The sequence below is a fragment of the Sciurus vulgaris genome, assembly GCF_902686455.1.
Source record: "Sciurus vulgaris genome assembly, chromosome: 7".
NCBI classification, from domain to species: Eukaryota; Metazoa; Chordata; class Mammalia; order Rodentia; family Sciuridae; genus Sciurus; species Sciurus vulgaris.
In genome coordinates this window covers 135,598,530-135,613,775 of record NC_136467.1, presented here as the reverse complement: position 1 = coordinate 135,613,775, position 15,246 = coordinate 135,598,530, and the positions used below count along the sequence as shown (strand labels likewise).

General features: G+C 44.1%; 1 protein-coding gene and 1 long non-coding RNA gene across 4 annotated transcripts in view; one reads left to right on the top strand and one right to left on the bottom strand.

Annotated features, from left to right (window-relative positions):
- SLC22A23 (solute carrier family 22 member 23) overlaps positions 1 to 15,246 on the top strand; it is a 181,989-nt gene that overhangs the window by 80,223 nt on the left and 86,520 nt on the right. The window lies entirely within an intron of this gene.
- LOC306665118 lies at positions 722 to 5,348 on the bottom strand. The gene is made up of 2 exons (XR_013764922.1): positions 5,090 to 5,348; positions 722 to 5,016 (listed from the first exon to the last, which is right to left on the bottom strand). It is a non-coding gene; the product is annotated as an uncharacterized lncRNA (long non-coding RNA).

Genomic DNA, 15,246 nt, shown 5'->3' with positions numbered 1-15,246 from the left:
ACTTAAAAGGAAAATTTAAATAAACAAAATAGGCATGTGATTTCCTCTATGGGGAATATCTTAATAAGAATAGAGTTGGTTGATAGGCATTTATATCTATATCCCTTCTCTCTGCCCCATTAAACCAGAAATTGGTCTTTGCCAATGGTGACCGAGGCAGGATAATTAACTGGAAGGGGGCCAATTGCAGAATTGCTTATCCTGTCGTATTTATACCAGCCTTGTATCTTCAGTACAGATCTACACATTATAGGTTTTATATTCCTTCCCTGGAGGGAGAGAGATACTGTACACAAAGCAGTAAATTCCCTCTGCTGAAAGTAGGTTGCGCCATTTTCCCCCAGAACTCATATCTTTGCCCACAGTGATAGCCTAAGCCCTAGCCCATTGGCCTGTATTGATTCTGGCAATAAAGCTCACTGTAGTGCACAGCCAGCATAGTAAGCAAAGGACTTAGTTGGATGCCTAGCTGGGCTGAATATATTAAAAAGCAATTAGCTTCCTGAGGGTCAGTAGCTCATATTCCATTTCAGAACACAGAATGAGCTCAGATATAATCGTGAGAATTTATCAGACTCCGTGGCAGTTTTATAAGGAATATTTTGACAGGGGGTAGTTTGTTTTGAACCTGGGAGTACTGAACGTATTAAATGATGAATGGGGTAGGTAAATCAACTATCAACTGATTCATTTTTCTCTTGGGCTTATTTAAACAAAAACGTTTCCCCTTGTTTTTCTTTTTTCTTAGACTTATTGTCGTTGAAAGTCTCGATGCTTCTAGCTATGAGATGATTGTTCCCCTTTATGCATAATTTTCATGTGATTAAAGAGTGTCTTTGATTTTTCTCTCTAGGCTTCCTTACTCCCATTGTTACTACCAATGTTTGTTCAGTTTTCTGCACTCATTTTTTGACCCTCTATAAGAATCCCCAATGTTAATTAGGTAACAAAGTCCATCCACTTTCTCTTTAGAAATATTATATAAAAAACATAGCTAACACTCCTAATTTGAACCTGAATCTATTAGAATCCTAAAAAGATAAAAGGGGGAAGAATGTCTGCCAAGTCTTTATTTGTCTTAGCGGCAGATCTATCACTAGGGCAGACTCCAGTGTTGACTTTGGCCCATGCACCTTGATTTTGTATGGGATTGTGTATTTGATTGTCATGCTGGTTGATATCATGTTCAGACCCTTCTCAGCAACTTCCCCTGTTCCAGGGCTTCAGTCCATCTCAGCCTTTCCTCTATGCTGTCCTCAAATCTATCTTCCCACATTGTCACTTTCAGCGTAGTTACTTTCTTCCTCATTGCCTTCAAACTTATTTACTTTTCACTTAAGCATCATCATTGTGGAATTCCACCCGACCTCACCATGGTACTCCCTTGGTTCCACATAACTATCTCTTGATCTCTCAATTTTTCATGGTCCTTGCTGGCTCCAGTATTTTGTGTGTGTTGTTACTGCCTCTTGGAATGCCAGTTTTCCCTTCTGAGTATCTTGAGCTTACCTTTGGGGTCCACTTCAGTGTTGGTGTGTACCCTGAAACTGATCATCCCAGTGCTAGACTGTGTTGACCTCCCAGTCCTGCATGGTCCTTCTCATCTCTCCATATGTCATCTGACTCCTTACCATGTACAGAGCATGATGCCACACAGGGTCCTAAAGATGCCCCATGTTTGAACCTGATTGCACAGCTTAGAATCTAGCATAGCCGTTAAAACTCAAATGCCAGATGAACAAGTAAGAAAAACCATTCAGATGTGGGAGGTCAATTCCAGCACTTTGCTTCTATTATTTGTGGCACATGGAATATCTGTTTTCCTGTCTGACATTCTGAATTCCCCTTTGAGAGATAATGGTGTTAATCTCTCCCTTAACATGTAATGAGCCTTCAGTCAACATCTGAATGGAAGAATCAATAACCTAGTTACTGGCTTCTGCTGCACTTTTCACTCAAGATCAGTGTATGGCTTTGTCAGCTTTCTGTCACAATAATGAAATACCTGAGATAATTAACTTATAAAGAGAAAAGGGTTATTTTAGCTCAAAGATTTGGAGGTTCCAGTTCATACTCAATTGGCCCCCATATCTTTGGGCCTGTATTGAGGTAGCCCATCATGGCTGGAGCACAGCTGGAGTGCACGGTAGAACAAAACTGCTTTGCTAGGGAGCAAAGAGGTCAGGATCCCACGGTCCCCTTCACGACATGCCCCAGTGACTTAGGGACCTCCCAGGAGGCCTCATGTGATAAAGGACCACAGATTTTCCCAATAGTGCCATCCTGGGGACTAAGCCTTTAACACATGAACCTTTGGGAGACATTTAACACCCACACTATCACAATAGGATAAGCAGGCATTTCTCTCCCCCACGCCTTCCTATGCCTCACACAGCCTATATCAGAAGGACAGAATTCTCAAATGGGTTGATGAAGGATGGCTGTGTCAAGGGTCCCCAAGACCACCCACAGATTGGATGGTTCACTAGGAGAACTCAGTACTCAGCAGCAGATAGTCATCTTCATGTTGATGATTTATCACAGTGAAAGGATCCAAAGCAAAATCAGCAAAGGGAGAGAGCAGTTGGAGCAAAGTCCAGAGGAGATCAGAAAGGCCAGCTCCCAAATTCCCCTCCCAGTGGACCACACAGGATACACTTAACTCCTACAGTATGGAATTGTAGCAACCGTGTGAAATGTTGCCCAGCAGGAAAACTTCAGCTAGAGACTCCACACCCAGGGATTTGACTGGGGACTGGCTATATCAGCACCTTTGCCTTGTACACACTAAAATTCCAGGCTCCCAGAGGAAAATCAGATACTAAGCATAATCGCCATTGTTTGTATGAGCAGTTTAGTGCACCAGCTTGCCATCCTTATCAGTTAAGGAATGGTTGGCACTGGAAGTTCCAAGCCTGCTCTCTTTAAGAAGGCCTGGATGCAGGCTTGGGACTTCCAGGCTAATCTCTTTCTGCATAATAACAGGCTGAGGCTACACACTGCACTCTTTTGAGTAACTGGAGTTTTGCAGAAAGAAGAGAATTGCTTAGTCTCCCTCAGTGTATTTTGCGAAGAGCATAAATGTTTGGGGATGAGATAATAATGGGGAGAAAAATATTTCAGAGCAAAACAAGGCAGAATTTGAGGGAATTGGGGCCTAGATCCTCCTACACCCTTTGCACACCTGAGTTGTGCTTCTGGCTCCCTGTGCTGCACATGGTGTCGCCTGAGACTCGTGGCTAAGCCCGGATGTAGGAGCATGCCTGAGCACACTGTGGCTGGAGAGAAGACGCAAGGAGAATCATGGTTTCCTCCAATCATGCTACCAGTACAAGCAGCTCCAGGAGGGCTCTGGTTCCTCGACTCCACCCCCTCGATGCCTTCCTCTCCTGTGAGAAAGTAAAGCTTGAGGATAAGAAAGTTCTCCCTGCCCTTCTCTCCTCTGTCCATGATGCCTGCTCTTCGCATCCACTCCTGTTCTTTCTTGATGGCTGTTAAGACAAACCTGCAGGCTTAGATGTTAGTGTATCTTGCCAGTTTTAGTCTGCATTTTGAAATTCCTGTTATCTGTTACTGTATTCACACCCTACCTTGAAGCACCAGAGGGACTGCCTGACAGACCTGAGGCAGGTCCACTTAACCAAGGAGATGGCTCATCTATTCCAGGCTCATTCATGGTGTCTGTGCCCTTGAATAGGGCTCAGCATTCTGCACCAGCTTGCCAGTTTCCACATCTCACCACCGATACTTCCTAGCTGTTGAGCATAGGCTGGAAAGTGCCCCTCTGGTTCCTCATCTGTATAATAGGGATGAGAGTAGTACCTGCCTCCTGGATGTGGTTCTAAGCCTGAAAGGAGATGCCATATGGCATGGATCTAAGATGCACCTGCCTGCTGCCCACACCCCTCACATTTTAGCATTTGTGAATCAGGACCCGTCTTATACCAATGCTATGTCGGAAGTTAACCACAACCTCTTCCTTCTTGGGGGTACATTTAATAAGGGGACATCTTAAAATCAATGGCATCTTAGACTAGACAAAATACTGTACAATGTATGCAGCACTTCACAAATGTTGAGAAGGTTAGTGGTCATCATCACTGTTATTATCATTGTCCAGGAAGGAGATCAGCTAATGTTCATTTAGTGCTTTCTGTGTTTCAGTTTTTAATCTTTGTAATCCATGAGGCAAAGATTCTCATCCTAGTTTACAGATGAGGAAACTGAGGCTCAGGAGGTTCGGGCAACTCACTTCCACTCACAGAGCTGTCAGAAGGGTTAACCAGGGGTCTAAGCTCCAGCCCACCAGTCAGTTGACCAGCTGCCTTTTCAATATACATGTTTTTTGTATTTTAAAATAGCTGAAAAAAATCAAAAAATTAATATTTTGTGACTGGTAAAAATTAATTAAACATGAATTTCAGTGCCCACAAAGTTTTATCAGAACACAGCCTTGCTCATGTGTTTATGGTCTATAGTGGTTTTTGATCTATTGTGATAGAGTCAAATAGTCACAGCAGAAACCATGTGGTCTGACACACCTAAAATAGTTGCCATATGGCTTTGTAGGGAAAAGTTTGCCAATTTCTGGTCTAGTCCTTGGCACTGTGATCCATGCCCTTTTGAGGAAAGAAATCTGATCTTTCTTTCTTCCACACATGGTAGGTACTCAGTAAGCATTCGCTAAATTGAATTTCTATGATCATTTCTAAGTTTGAAAAGTAAACCTCATGTCTTGTCAGTTACCATGACACCAGATAAACATCAAAATGAAATGTTCATCAACTCAAGGAGAGGAAGCCTGTTACGGTGACTCTCCCAGACACTCTTGCAAATAAGTTCATATTTGTATTGCAGGATCTTTTGAAAATGAAATAAAAATCATTTGATTCTGCAAAACAAGGCCACGTTGCCAAGAGCAGCCAAATGGGCAAATAAAATCTCAGGTGGGAGATGTTTTGGAAAATTGAGCACTTAATGGTTTCCCAAGTATCAGCCCTTGGAAGGCTGCTGGGCCTTCCAAGGACCACACACAGATGGCGGTAGGTTCCTTTTGGCAGGTCTACAGAGAAGTAAGCCCATGATAGGCTTTGAAAGCCCCACCATTGGTTTCAAGAGATCAATCAAGTTATTGAAATTAAACTACTATCAACGTTTTCTCTGTATTAAATGTTTACAAGGTCAGCAGGCATAGGCACACTCAAGGTCATGGTGAAGGCTTGCACAACGTGGAGTTTGCACCAGGCATGGGCACAGGGGCCACAAACAAGAGGCAGAGAGGAGAGAGGAGCTCCAAATGCTGAGCACTGAAAGGAGCTGCCCCTGGGGGCGATGCCTGGGGAGCCTTGTGCATGCGTGAGCATAGGAAGCTGTGGCAGCCTCAGACCAGGCAGCCCAGCTGCCATGGCTATAGTTGACCTCCCACACCTAGGGTTTTGTCCAGAGCTCATGGCTCTGACAGAAGAGAGCCTTGCTTTTCATACTGGGGAAAGCTTCAGACAAAGTTAGAATCAAGGGCAGGGCCACCTGCGTGCCCTCTGCCCAGGGAGACTCAAGTTTCCCTGAGGACCAAGATCCAGTCTCTCTAAATGTTGATTTTTTATTTCATTTTATTTTTTGGTACTGGGGATTGACCCCAGGGGCACTTAACCACATACCCAGACCTTTTTTTTTAATATTTTATTCTGAGACAGGCTCTTGCTAAGTTGCTTAAGGTCTTGCTAAGTGACTGAAGCTGCCTTTGAACTTGCAATCCTCCTGTGTTAAGCATTTCATTGTATTGTTAAATAATTTCCTTTTATGTCCTCCCAAGAAAGCATAATTCTTAAAAGATTTTTTGTTTATTTGTTTTGCCTTCCAAGATGTGCCCCCCCCCCAAAAAAAAAAAACAATGGAAAAAAATAAGTATAGGGGAAATCAAATCCCCAGCCAAAGTATTTTTTAAAATGCAAGTGAATATTTGATAAAGTTGATAAAGTTCAGCAGAGTCCTGCTTAGTATGTGCTCCAGTAGTCACCCTGATAAAGTAAAATTTATTTACTTGTAGTTTGCATATTTCTCTTAAAAGGAAAGTATGATGCTCAACAAAAGTTAATTGTGCTTATTATGTGCTGTTTTTTTCTTTTGAAAATGGAGACATTGTCTACACATAAGAGAAAGTTTCACAAGAAAACAAGTCATGCTTGAAATTTATTGAAAACCGTCTCTAATATAGAAGCAACATCATTCACACACACACAATTTTAAACATGAAGCATTTCAATGACAAGTGGTCTAAAATGCCTATGTAGTTTTAAAGAACCTAAATATGCATTTACATTATTATGTCTATTTATTTTTGCAGTGCTGGGAATCGGCCCTAGCTATACTATTATTTCTAATAAGCAAGTTGCACATGAACTTAGGAAAACATTTGCAAGGTACATAAAGCCCTGAACATGGGGTTGGAGGAAGATTACAGGGAGTCAAGGGTGACTTTTAGAATTCTAAGGCTATAGTCCTTTTTGTGTCACCTTTTGTGCGTGTGTGTATTCTTTATATGTAATTAGGGACTCTGGAGGGTGGGGTACAAGGACTCACATGGCTTGTACCACTTTCCTCTGCCTGGGAGTGTCCCTATCTGTCTTTAGAAAAAATGCTGGAAGAAAACTGAAGGAATTATCAGCAAAACTGAATTATTCATGAGAATATTAAGAAGGGAAAAAGTATTTTCTTAAAAAATATATAAACCTCACACTTTAGTGACAGTCAGAATTAGGTTAAAAATAGAGGCATTTCTGGGAAAGACCATAGAATTTTAATTAGCTCATCACTCTGAGTAATTCTGGTGTATCAGCAGGTTTGGCTCAGAGGGGATGCTCAGAGGGGATGCCAGGATTTCTGGGCCATGGACACATTTATTTCAGTAGGTTTAAGTAAAAATAGGAGCTTCTGTATCGCCTACACAAGCTGCATCTAGAACCCACCCATTAAACAACATGCGTCTTGGAAATAGAACATTGCTTCCCAGGCCTGTGCAAGCCTTCCTCTGCTGACTGGCATTACCTCGAATCCTATTCTCTTCCCCAGTATCTATAGTTCTTGTCCCGTCCCTTCCACAGAATGGGGAATGGGTCCCATTCTGTTGCAATTTTTTTTCTTAACTTAGCGTGTTAGAGGATTTTTTTCTCATTTCCTTAAAATTCTATGGATTAAATTGTCCATCCTTGACATTTTTCAGCTTTGAATCACTGACCCACTTTTTGTTGAAATTTGACTGATTTGACAGAAACGAAAGCACTTTTTCAAGCAATACTTGTGAATCTTTTGGGGTCAGAGACCTCTTCCAGAACTCAATGAAAGCTATGGGTCCTTCCTCTGGAAAATTGCATACACCTCACACATGTATGCACTTGCATGTCTGCCCACATGCATTGTTTTATGTAAAACTAAAGTGAATTCATGGGTATTCCTAAAGTACATTTATGGATCTGAGGTTGAAAATTATGTGACTGCTATGGTTTGAATGTGTCCCTAAAAGTTTATGTGTTGGAAACTTCATCTCCAATTCATATACTAATGATGCTTGGAGGTGGAGGCTTTGGGAAGTAATCAGCATTAGATGGGGTCATGAGGGTGGGGGCCCCCAGGATGGCACTAGTGGCTTTATAAGAACAGAAGAGAAACCTGAGGTAACAAGCTTACTCTCTTGCCCCTTGTGATGCCCTCTGCCATGCTGTGATGCAGCCAGAAGGCCCTCACCAGATGCTGAACAGATGCTACACCCTGCTCTTAGACTTCCCAGAATCTTGAGCCAGATAAAATTCTATACCTTCAAAATTACCTGGTCTTAAGCTTTTTGTTATAGCAACAGAAAACAGACTAAGACAGTAACTAGGGGAACTTGACCACAAGGGATGAGGATCTTTTGGGAAGCCTAACTTGCATCGTCACTGACACTGGGACCATGTGGAAGACACAATGTGAAGAATCAGAGAGGGGAGCACATTTCCAAGATGTCGATGTCTTCGATTCCTCTGTCACATAGAGCCACAGATTCAAATAAACCTGTTCCCAGAAAATACTTTTTGTCCAAGAAGGCAGGAAGTGAATACATAGTTGTGACTCCCCAACCCACAAGGCCTCCCACCTTTGCTCTCCACGCTTAGTCACTCAAGTTCCGTGAAAACAATGGTCCTCTTGGATGGCTGGTGACAATGCAGCAAGCTGGAAGTTTCTGGAGGAGGCTGAGATAGCGGAGTAGAACTTAGCAGTCAGGAAAACATCAATCCAGTGAGAACAACAGAGACTAGTGCCTGGGATTTGCCCTATTCTAAATAGAAGAGGCTGAGTCCCAGTCAGCATCGTTGGTACTTTGGTATGAGTGGGATGGAATAGATCCCTTTTTCATTTCATGTGACTAATTCTTAAATACTAATAAGTACTACAACATAGAAGCCATTAGAAAACTGCACGTAGGATCATTCTAAGCCTTTCTTTTGCCACTGCTAACTTCTTAATTTACTTCCCTGAGCCTCAGTTTCCTCAGCTGTGAGATGGCAACATTAGTGCTTTCCTCCTGCGACTGTTATAAGCACACACTATAAAGCCATGCAATAGAGGCCTCAGCCTGACCCTTCATTCCACTGCAAACTTTGATTGCTGAACCATTTTAGAAATGTGGTTTGATGATCTAAAGGCCATGAGACCAATGCTTTTGCCACCAAAACTGGTGTAACCTCAGGGGAAACAGAAAGCTCCCCAGAAAGCAGCATTTCCTTTGGGATGCACATGCATTGCCCTCTGAAGTTTTGTTCACAGAGATGCTTGGCAAAGGCAGGAGGTGCCTCAGCAGGAGCTCCGTGGAGCCCCTGGAATGATCAATCGCTGTTTCAGATATACTGGATTCTATTCATCTGCTCTGCCTGAGACTCTGTGGTAGCCCCATCTCCTTTCCTCTTAGAGGAAATAGCTGGAGGAATTTTTGCTAGGTGAGTTGAGCAATGCTGACAAATCTCAACCAAGTTTGAATTTTGAGTAGAAGGTGGAGCGGGAGGCAGAGACCATTTGCTCGAGCTAGGTTTTACCCATTATTCCTCAGATCCCTGACCCCTAAGGAATGGTGGCTTCTGCTGGGTATGCTTGGAAGGTGAATTATTTAGCCATGTGCTTTAGTTGCTGAGACTGATATTTTGGGCTGATGTTTTGCTTGTGGGAGAGTTCTGAGCCAGTTTTGTAGACTTCAGCAGTTATATAAACCGTGTAGAAGTACAGTCAGCCCTCTGTAGCCTTGGATTCAGTCAAAATCAGATTGAAAATATTTTTTTTAAATTGCATCTATATGGAACATATACCCAAATTTTTCTTCTTGTTATTATTCCCTGAACAATGTAACAACTATTTCCGTAGCATTCGCATTGTGTTGGGTATTCTACATCATCTAGAGATGATTTGAAGTAGACAGGAGGCTGTATCCTACATTCTGTACTAATACTCCACCATTTTACATAAGGGACTTGAACATCCACAGGTTTTGGTTATCTTTGAGGGGTCCTGGAACCAACCTCCTGAGGATGGATACATATTTTTTACCTGAAATAGTTTGAGAAGCAAAGAACTCAGGAAAGATTAGTTTGTGTCTACTTTTGGTGATAGTAACAGTGACAAAGTGATACATTGTTTATTGAATCAGAATCTGTACTAGGCCCTGAGCCCCTGCCAACCCAGATGCCCCACAACACTGTGAGTCACCGTTTAGCAGACGGGAATGCTGAGGCTCAAAAGGTGGACCTAGGTCACTCAGCCCCAGCAAGGCGGGGCTTGCGACTCATCTTTCCAACTCTGATGTCCCTAGTCCTCCCGCTGTTCCTTCTGCTGTTCACTGATGCCATCAACACTCTAATTCGTGCATGTCTACTGTGACCAGTTAAAAGTGCCAGAGAGAAATAAGGTGAATCAAAGAATAAGAAACCAACACGTCTTTAATTGACAAATTAATACATTGTTTGAAAGATAAGTTTTCTGGCTTCCTTCTTCCCTTTTCCTCTAAAGTTCTCAGTAGACTTAAGGATAAGGATGGACAGAATGACTTTTTTTTTTTTTAATGCTTTAGAATTTTTGAGGAAACACACACACACACACACACACACACATACACACATAACAGAACACATGTTCCAACCCTTGTCTTATGGTAACAACAGAAAAGAATTATTTTAATGGGATTATCCTGGCAAGCCCAGGATAGATAGTTTCCATGGTTATAGGTCTAATCCATGTTCTTCAATGTATAATTCTAAAGAATTGGAAACCTATTAAGTTAAGGCTGTGTGCTGCACCAGGACATGTGTCCCTATCGGCTCTGCTCACTCACCCACATGGCACCAGACATGCCATGGAGCTCAGCAAACACTTGGTGACTGATTGGACCAGATCTGCAGCCAGAATTTTAGGAAACCCTACTCTGTTGTCGAAGCAGCATGCCAAGACAGCTTTCTGTGAACTCCTGCTGCATTTTCCAAATCAGAATAAGGAATGGGGGACGTGGCCATCAGCAGCTGGAGCAGCTTGTTAACTTGCACTCACAGCAGACCCTGTGCCTGATCCTCTTTGTCCCTTCATCTCCCCTCATCTCCCAGATCTTGGGTTGCTCCTGGGACCTCTGACCTCTTTGCCCTCCCTCTCCTCCCTCTCCACTCCCCAGCCAGAGTGATCTTTTGAAACCCAAATCCATCCTGTCACTCTTCTGCTTCATGTCCTTTCACGGCTCTGACTGTCCTCAGGCCAGATTCCAAGTCTTAGCCCACACATCCCAGGTGTGAGCTGACCTGTTCATCTCCTGTACCCCTGTGCTGTGCATTTCTAGTCAGGCCCATTGGAGTGAGTGGCAGGCCCCAGAAAAGCACCCCTTTTTTCCCCAGGGCATGCAGTGGTTGAAGTGAGGAAGGGTCAGGCTGGTATGTGGTGCTGCTTCCTTTTTAGAGTGATGGTTCCTCTGGAAAGTCCCAGACAAGCCCCTGGGTGGTAAGAGTGCTGGGTACCCACCCTGGGCCTCACTGGACCTGAGGGGAGACTGCTGGCCATGAGTGAGGACTGAACCCATGAGCTGCATCCTTGCCTGTCCCTCTCTGTGCCCACTCCATTGTCCCCTCCCAGCCTTAGCTTGGAGGAATCCCTGGTTCTAAAGGAGGAAGCCTGTCTCATCTGCAGCACCCCAGCTGGGCCTGTCTTACATCATGTTTTGGCTGGTGGCCTGGCCCCTGGGACAGAGTCCCCTAGGCCCCCACTGCTGAGTTAGGTGAGGACGCTAAAACCAGAGCTGCAGGGTGAAAGAACTGGCTCGGGTGGAAGGACACACAGCTGCTTGTGTGTTTGATTTGGTTTTGAAACAGCAAGAATATCAGTCACAGAAAATATGCCACTGCCTAAGCATACCGTGGCTCATGTCCTTAGCCAGGCAGAGAGCCCATTTTTGGTAGTGAGGGATTGGGGTGGTACAGGGGATTAAACTCAGGGGCGCTCAACTACTGAGCCACAACCCCAGCCCTATTTTGCATTCTGTTTAGAGACAGGGTCTTACTGAGTTGTGTAGCACCTTGCTTTTGCTAAGGCTGGCTTTGAAACTCATGAACCTTCTATCTCAGCTTCCCAAGCCACCGGGATGACAGGCCTGCTCTGCCACCACCCACCAGAGAGCCCATTTCTGATGCTCATCGGAAGTTACAGGCCGTGGGCTGCAGGACAGTTGCAGGGGTACAAAGAAAGGCCTGGGGTAGACATTTTCAGCATGGGAACGACACCTGCTATAGCATAGGCTCTGGGCTTCCAGAGCTGACCACATTGGACCTGGCTGCAGCTGCCCGTGTCATGGGAAGTTGAGTGAGCAGAACGCTCACACAAGAGGGGAATCTGTTCCCCCATCAAGGGATGAGCGAGTCAAGTGGGATTATGAATCAAAACTTACTTCCTTGGCCTCTGAGCAAGTGCAGTTGAAAGGCTGCTAATTGGCTCAGCATGTTTAATATTTCATTTATACATGCACTTGGAAATGGAGAGGTCGGCCCCTGGCAGAACCTAGCCCAGGACTGCCCTGCCTCCCCTTCCCCTTCCTCTCTAAGTCCTTACAGTCCTTACAGGCTGCACTTACTTTGTTTCCCCTCCTAGGCCCTCCTAGGCCCTGGGGGTATGCTTGCTTCTGGGCCTGCATCCTTCCTCTAGGTATGGAGAGTCTGGGTTTCCATGGTCCATTCCTTGCTCAGTCTAGAGAGAAAGACAAGATTGATAGACAACCCTGGCCCAGGTTTCATTCCAGTATTGTCTTTTTCAAAAGATGGGGTGGGGGCTTTGTCCTGCTCATTAACCCTGATCCCATGGAACCTAGGTCCATGCGAAAATCCAGGAAGATCATTACCCCACACCTGTTTGGGTCAGGAAGGGGTTTGCTCGGTAGGCATTGCAATGCCTGATTAATATACATGAAATATTTATTTCTTAAAGCATGCTTTAAGATGATAACCTTCTTTTGCTTTCGTGGAGCTGAGAATTGAACCCAGAGCCTCACACATGCTAGCCAAGCTCTACTGCTAAGCTATGCCTCCAACCCTGATAACATTTTTTTTTTTTTTCACAAGAGGACCTCACAGATCTTTTAATTTTCTGAAATCCATTTCTGTGATCTTTTTAACAATTAGCATATGGTAGAGCAATACTTGAATTGTGGCACTTTCTATGTCTGATTGTAATTCCTGGGCCAGAGTAGGGACCATCTTTATGGCCCTGGCTGCTAGCATGGGGATTGACACTCATTCAAATTTTAGAAATATTTATTCACAAATTCCTTTTTGATCTATTGAGATGATCTTACATTTCTTCTGACCCCAACAATGCAATTAAACAGAAATGGTATTGGGAAAGTAACCTATCGAGTGCTTTTTTCACATGGTCCTACCTTTTGCCGGACTGGGTGTTAGAATCTGGTTTCAAATGATAGTGAACTGTTACTGATATAGGAAGACAGCCACTTGCCCACCATGAAACGGGGACTAGCAGTATTCATCTGGAGTTCCATACAGCACTCGGGGTCACCACTTCTCAGATCTCCAGCCTCGGGACCTCTCCCAGCAGCTGAACTCGAAACACCTCCCCATCTATGACATTGGTTCTCACCTGGCTGTGTGATGCCATTTTAGGTGAACGAGTCCCAAATGAGGAGACAGAAGGTAGTGAACAGTCGTAGTGATATTGAGACCTTCAGGCTCCTTAGAAAGACAGGCCTTAGGATCCCAGCACCCTACCTTCTGAAGCACTTTTTTGCTTTTTTGTTTGTTTGTTTGTTTGTTTTTGTTTCTGTAGAAAAGCACTGCAGAGGGTGTATTCTGTGAGATGCCACTGTGAGGCCTCTTGGAAAGGGAAGCCCTGATTGGAATCAAAAGTCGATTTGGGCTCTTAAGTGATTTGAACAGTTTATCCTGAGTTTTGCATAAAAGAAGGGTAGAAACAGAAAATGCATGAACTGCGGGAATATAAACTACAGAATGCTTTCTGTGACCTGGACGCAGATTCCCGCCTTCTGAGCTTCCCTGCAACGCTGGTTTCTCCTGGCCCCTCGCTGACCTCAGCCCTTCTGGGCCTGCTGCACCACCCCCACCACCACTTCAGTAGCCCTGCCTGAGAGCAGCCTTCCTACCCATGGCTGCTGCTGTCCCAGGCAGCTCAACCTGGGACCTCCTTGGCTCCACAGGTCTCTCTAGAGGAGCCCACCTGCAGGGTGGGGTGTCTGCACATCAGCTGTGTCTCTATCATTAAACACCCCTTGGGTCAGCTCATGGCCTTTTAGTTTTCTAAGTAATGGGATAGCATCTGGGGGAAGATGAGCAATGGACATGGGATGTGGAGACATGGAGTGGGATGGTCAGGGTTTGACAGTGGATTCATACAAAGACCCTGAAGCAACCTCCCTTTGCTGTTGAGCCAGTTCCTGAAATCTGACTGGGAACACAGTCCTCTGTGTTAAACCTGCAGGAGATATGAGCCCCAAGAACGGCAATGTAGTGAACTCCATCAACCACTTCTGCCTCCAGCGGTTCCCCATTTCCCTCTTCCCTACCCCTGGCCGTCCCCATTCTACTTTCCATCCCTAGAGATGTCACTATCCTAGGAACCTCATGTAAATAGAATCATATAGTAATGTCCTTTTGTGATTGGCTTATTTTATTTAGCATGATGACCTCATGATGTTGTAGCAGAATTTCCTACTTTTAAAGAATGAATCATATTCCATTTTATGTATATATCACTTTTTTTTTTTTTTTGGTACTATGATTGAACCCAGAGACAGTTTACCACTGAGCTCCATCCCCAGTCCTTATTTTATTTTTACTTTTGAGACAGGGTCTTGCTAAGTCTCTGAGACTGCCCTCAAACCTGTTAACCCTCCTTCCCCAGCCTTCTGAGTCACTGGAATTCCAGGTGTGCACCGCCTGCAGTATAGTGCCAGGCTACACATTCTCTTTATCCATTCATCTACAGATGGATAATACTTGGGTTGCGTAAAACTTTTAGCTATTGTGAATAATACTGCTCTGGATATGGGTGTGCAAATATCTGTTTGAGTCTGAGCTTTCACTTCTTTGGGATATATACCCAAAAGTGGGAGTGGAATTGCTGGATCATATGGTAATTCCATTTTTAAAATTTTTGAGAACCCATCATACAGCTGTTAGTCACATCTACACCATTTTACATTATTCCCACCAACAGTGTGCGAGGGTTCCAGTTTCTCTACATTCTTGCAACACTAGTTTCTCTCTCTCTCTCTCTCTCTCTCTCTCTCTCTCTCTCTCTCTCTGATAATAACCATCCTAATAGGTGTGAAGTGGTATCTCATAGTAGTTTTGATTTGCATTTCTTTGAAGATTAGTGATCCTGAGCATCTTCCCATGTGCTTGTTGACTCTGTATATCTTGGATAGTTTCTATTTTGTCTTATACTTGAACTCCAGATACTATGCAGATGGATGTTTATGTGTGTAACCTGAGAAGAAGTGACAAAGGATGACAAAGGATGTATGTGCTGGCCCCAGCTTGTTTAGCTCAGCAGTGTCTGTTGTCTGCCCAAGCACATGAGTTCTCGGGAGATGCTCATTCTAGCACTGTGGACAGTGAAATGAGTTTCAGCTGGTTTTCTCTTTGCACCGCCTCCCCCCCCCCCCCCCCACCCCGCCATGTCAATCCTTTTCCCGGATGAAATGATCTGCCATCCTGATGTGGC